This window comes from Danio rerio, chromosome 19 (genome assembly GCF_049306965.1).
Source record: "Danio rerio strain Tuebingen ecotype United States chromosome 19, GRCz12tu, whole genome shotgun sequence".
Classification (NCBI taxonomy): Eukaryota; Metazoa; Chordata; class Actinopteri; order Cypriniformes; family Danionidae; genus Danio; species Danio rerio.
In genome coordinates, this window is record NC_133194.1 from 46,406,884 (window position 1) to 46,412,912 (window position 6,029).

Genomic DNA, 6,029 nt, shown 5'->3' on the forward strand with positions numbered 1-6,029 from the left:
TTTTGCTGAGCATTGTAGCACTGACTATAGCAGCAGTGACCCATGCTTTCATGTTGTTTAGACCAAAATGGACCCTTTCATCGTAGGCAACCTTTTGCCAGTCATCTATTGTACAATTTTAGTGAGATCAATGTTTATTTTGGCTTCAGTTTCCTGATTTTAGCTAACAGACGTGACATTGGTCTGTTCAGCTGCTTCTGTTTCTTCTGCTGCTGCTGCTTCTGCTGCAGTGTTGTGTATTTCATTAATTAATTTTTTTTTCAACTTGGTTCCTTTATTCATCAGGGGTCGCCACAGTGGAATGAACCGCCAACTTATCCACCATATGTTTTTAAGCAGCAGATGTCCTTCCAGATGCAAACCAGAACATTGGGAAACATCCACACAATCTTGTACATACACTACAGCCTGTTAAGTTTATTTAAGTCCCCTATAGCGCATGTTTTTGGACTTTTGGATACCGTAGCACCCGAAGGAAACCCACGCCAACACGGGGAGAACATGCAAACTCCATGCGGGAATACCAACTGACCCAGCAGGAGCTCGAACCAGTGACCTTCTTGCTTTGAGGTGATTGTGGTGCTCCGGTTTCCCCAAGTCCAAATACATGTGCTATAGGTGAATTGGGTAAGCTAAAATTGGCTGGAAGGGCATCCGCTGCATAAAACATATGCTGGATAAGTTGGCGGTTCATTCCGCTGTGGCGACCCCAGATTAATAAAGGGACTAAGCTGAAAAAAGATAAATAAATGAATATTTAGTTACTGTTATTAAAAGGATGGTTTACCCAAAAATGAAAATTCTGTCATAATTTACTTACATGTGCTTTCACACACTTATGAGTTTCTTTTTTCTGTTAAACACCAAAAAACTTTCTTATTTAGTAAAAACAAACAGGTTTCCAGTTTTCTAAGAAAATCTTTTTGTGTTCAACAGGAACGAGTAAAGTGTGAGTAAATGACGACAGAATATTCATTTTTCATGAACCTTTAAGTTATTTATCCACTAGCTGAAAAACTGAAGTGATTACTTTCATTTTATGTAATTTAATCTTTCATTCATTTTGTTTTCGGCTTAGTCCCTTTATTGATCAGGGGTCGCCACAGCAGAATGAACAGCCAGCTTATCCAGCAAATGTTTTACGCAGCGGATCCCAGCCGCAACCCAACACTGGAAAACACCCACACACTCTTGCACACACATACACTATGGCCAATTTAGCTGATTCAATTCAACTATAGCGCATGTGTTTGGACTGTGGGGGAAACCAGAGGAAACCCACACACACAAGGAGAACATGCAAACTCCACACAGAAATGCCAACCCAGCCAGGGTTCGAATCAGTGAGGCGATTGTGCACTGCGCCATCGTGCTGCCCCTTTTTATGTCTGAAATAATTAATATGTCTTAAATAATGTATATAAACTCAGCAGTTCTGAATAAATCAATTTGGAAAACAAGATTAATTCAAGTAGATATGGTTCAAAAATTCTATATTTACCAAAAAAGGCTTTGTTTATTTAGCATTTTCAGGTAAAATATTGTTTTGTTTTCAGACATAAGTCAAATTTAAGTAAGTTTTTCCATAAAATAAGCTAAATTACCTGCCAGTGAGGGTAAGCAAAATTATCTTGTTTTCAGTTTGACATAAGATTATTTTGCTTATCCTACTGGCAGGTTATTTTGCTCATTTAAAGAATAAACTCACTTAATTTTCATATTATTTCTAAAAACAAGATAATATATTTAAATGTCTAGAAAAAGCTTCTTGATTTAAAATTGTTTAGATATTTTGACTAGAAACAAGACAAAAAAAACACAGTATTTTCTTATTCTTATTCTAGTAAGAAGAGTATTTTTTGCAGCATACACAGGGTTAAAAACTACCCAAATTGGGTAGTTTTTAACCCTACTGCTGGGTAAATATGGGACAGAACACATCAGGGGTTAAATTAACACAAGTAATTGGGTGATTATTTTTTATTGGGTGATTATTTTTAACCCCATAAATGAGTTGTTTTTCTACCCAATAATTGGTTATTTTTACTTAAATAATAGCTTGATTTGATACATAAATGCCTGCAAAAGATGCAATAGTATCCGTATGCAGCCTTTATGATGCAAGCTGAGACTGAATGCACTCAAATGGAGCATGTGACATCACTGTGACGGGTAGGGTTAGGGGTGGGGTTAGGTGAGCCCTTTAAAAAGCATTGGATGCAGCCCAGATTGCACAGCACCAGGTCTGCAGCCAGACCCCTCTCAAAAGATGACCCAGCAATTGTGTTGGTTTGACTTGGCATCACTGAAGTATGGTGGGGGATGTGCAGCTTTGATTACAGGTGTATAAAAGGTGCTAGAAAGAAATTTTTTAATTCTGAAAGATCTGTTATGAGCATAAATCTCATTTTAATTATATGAAAATGCAAGGAATCTGCGTTTATGTTACACTATTTTCATTGCATTTAAACAAATTAGTCCATAATATGTGGTATCCCAGTCAGCATCCCTCTGCTGTGAGTTGATTTGACCCAAAGAGCTGGGTTTAAACTACCTAGGACTCTGAAAATAACCCCCGAAATTACCCAAATGCCTCAAGCCAAGATTTGGGTAGAAAAAATAACCCCATATTTTTTAGACTGTATATAGTATATTTTCATGCACAGGTTGTTTTGCTGCTCATTCATTCATTCATTTTCTTTTTAGCTTAGTCTTGGTCACCACAGCGGAATGAACCGCCAACTTATCCAGCATATTTTATACACAGCAGATACCCTTTCAGCTGGAACCCATCATCCATACACACTCACTCACACATACACTATGTACAATTTAGCTTACCCAATTCACCTATACCACATGTTTTTTGGACTTGTTGGGGAAACCAGAGCACCCGGAGGTGGCACAAGGGGAGAACATGCAAACTTCACACAGAAATGCCAACTGACCCAGCTGGGGCTCAAACCAGCAACCTTCTTGCTGTTTGGCGATTGTGTTACCATGCATGCTCCGTTTTGCTGCTCAGTTCATCAGCAAAAATGACTCTCAGCTTGTATAGCGGTGAAGGAATTTCAAGGTTATATGAGGTACACTCCCTCTTTCTCCTCTACTCCCTTCTGTTTTGGTGTGTAGCTTAAAAACAAGATGAGATGTGGAGCTTGAAAAAAATATGAGCATCTGTTAGACTTCGGATTTTCAATGCCGTCAGATATCTCCTAGTCCCTTCACACAGCTGTGGGGAAAATAAAAAAGCACAGTCTCATCCAAACTTAATTATTGCTTAGTATAATACAACTTAGGCGATGCAGTGGCGCAGTAGGTAGTGCTGTCGCCTCACAGCAAGAAGGTCGCTAGTTCGAGCTAAGTTCAAAGACATGCGGTACAGGTGAAATGGGTAGGCTAAATTGTCCGTAGTGTGTGTGTGTGTGTGTGTGTGTGTGTGTGTGTGAATGAGTGTATGTGGATGTTTCCCAGAGTTGGGTTGCGGCTGGAAGGGCATCCGCTGCATAAAAACAAGCAGAAACACCCATGCACACTCATACACTACGGACAATTTAGCTCACCCAATATACCACGTGTTTTGTTTTTGTTTTTTGGACTGTAGTGGAAACCAGAGCACCCAGAGATAACCCACGCAAACACGGTGAGAACATGCAAACTCCACACAGAAATGCCAACTGACCCAGCCGGGGCTCAAATCAGCGACCTTCTTGCTGTAAGGCTATTGTGCTACCCACTGCGCCACCGTGCTGAACAAACCCTGATTGTATTTACTGGTTACTAGTTCATTTTAAAGTATAGTTCAACCAAAAGAGAAAATTCTGAAGTTTGTCACCCCTGTCCTAGATGATCACAGGAAAGAGCTTATTTCCGGATTGCAAAAAAAGTAGAAATATGCTGTAGCACTTGCAACTTCCTCTAAAGTGAATGCGATGAGAACAAGGACTTTTTTTGCACTCCTTTTGGACTATGTGACTGAAGAGGCCTGGACTGTTGTTTGATTGTTTTTTAAGCATTAAAATGTTCTTGTGTCTGCAACAGATGTTATGTCTGACGAGTTAAGGACAAATAGAGCTTATTATTGTTAGCTTTAACAGAACGTATTCTCTACCATGGTGGAACGGGGTAAAATGAGGTCATGTCACCGTGACCTTTGGGATACTAGATATGACAGGCGAAGAAATAATTGTGGTTTTGTCACCAGTTTGAAATAGCAGAAAAGTACAGCAAATTTCAGTTTCTGAAAATAATATTTTGTGTTATGAGCTGCGTATTTCTGTGGAAAAAAATACTACATTTAGGCCTGTTTGAAACAAAAACAGAAACGTGATAATAAGAATATGCATGAAATAAATGGGCCTACGAGTGATAATAAGAATATGCATGAAATAAATGGGCCTACGATACTAAGAGGCAGTTCATCTCAAAATAGAAATCCTGTCATTGTTTTACTCATCCTCCATTTGATCCAAAGTTTCCTTCTACTCTGTTAAAATAGTTGGGGTAAAAATAACCCACCATATAACCCAACTACAGTTTATTATAGCACCTTCCCAACTTTGGTTGATTTCAACCCAATGTATTGGGTTATATGTTATTTTGATTAAATATTTTTTTTTCAATTCTGGTATCACTATTGTTGCTATTACTAGTACTACTACACATAGCGGTATGATGCATGAATGTGCTCCACGCAGGTTTTTTGCATCTCATTTACATATGAACAGCAGCTATGCTACTTATCCTCTTTATTCTCTATTTCCACCTGGGGATACACATCCTGAGGCCCCCAGAGATTATGCAGCGCCACTGATGTGATCCAAGACCAGCGACTAAATGATCCCAAGGTTTCCACAATCCTGGACCAGGCCGTATCCTGCTGTGGTAGTCTTGGAGGAGTGGAGAACATGAGATTGATTCCTGTGACGCTCCAGGGACAGACAAGTCCTCATTGATGTCCAGCATTCTCCAGGCTTCAGTGCCTAGACTGCAGCTCTGCACAAGACATTTGGGCATATGAGAAATGGTTGTGCCCAACTGAGCCTGGTTTCTCTCGAGGTTTTTTAATTCTTCACTTTCGCCAATTGGTGAAGATTTTTCCTTGCCGCTGTCACCACTGGCTTGCATGGTTCAGGACTCGTAGAGCTGCACATTGATGGGTTTGCTCTTCAGTGTTTGGACTCTCAGTAGTGATTATTAAACCTCATCAAACTGAGCTAAACTGAACTTAAACTCTATATTATTATTATTATCTAGATTATAAACTATAATCTTTGACGTGAAGCTGCTTTGACACAATCTACATTGTAAAAGCGCTATAGAAATACAGGTGAATTGAATTGAATACTATTAATTTTAGAATTATATGACTGTGTAAATATCACTGTTCTCATCAATTTGTTGTATTTCATGCTTTTCTGACACAGATGGTTCTCGTTGCATCCCCAAGTCCTCTCTAGCGCTCTAATGACCCCTTTGCCTTAACCTGTCACCTGTTTTCAAAGACATATATTGGCAGATTCATAGGGCCCTCCACTCACCCAATTAAATGTGTCTTCATATAGGTTTAGTAAATAAAAATCTTTATCATGCAGAGCTGCGGCCCTTCAGGAACAGGATTTGAGACCTGTGCTATAATGTATGTCAATGGTTTATATGCACAGCTAGTGTTTAGCCAATAATTTCTTCCGGTGAAAGCTTAATGTGACTATTTTCAATTTCATATGGTTTCTTTTACAGCATGTTATAATGTAAATACATTCAGTTAAATAGACTTAAGCATTCATTTAGTCATTCAAGCGTAAAACGAGATGAACAACCGTGTAAGGAGAAACTCCATTGAAAATAATGAGGTAAAGTAAAAGGTCATATTTTAAAGACATGGCGGAGGTAAATGTAATCTAATGCAGTGCTTCTTGTCCAGTCTGATATCCTCTTTATATCATATATCAATCAGGCGGTGAAGATCACTGATTTTTAAAGAAATCAGACCTTTAACATGGCGATTTTATAATGGAAAGACAGTTCAA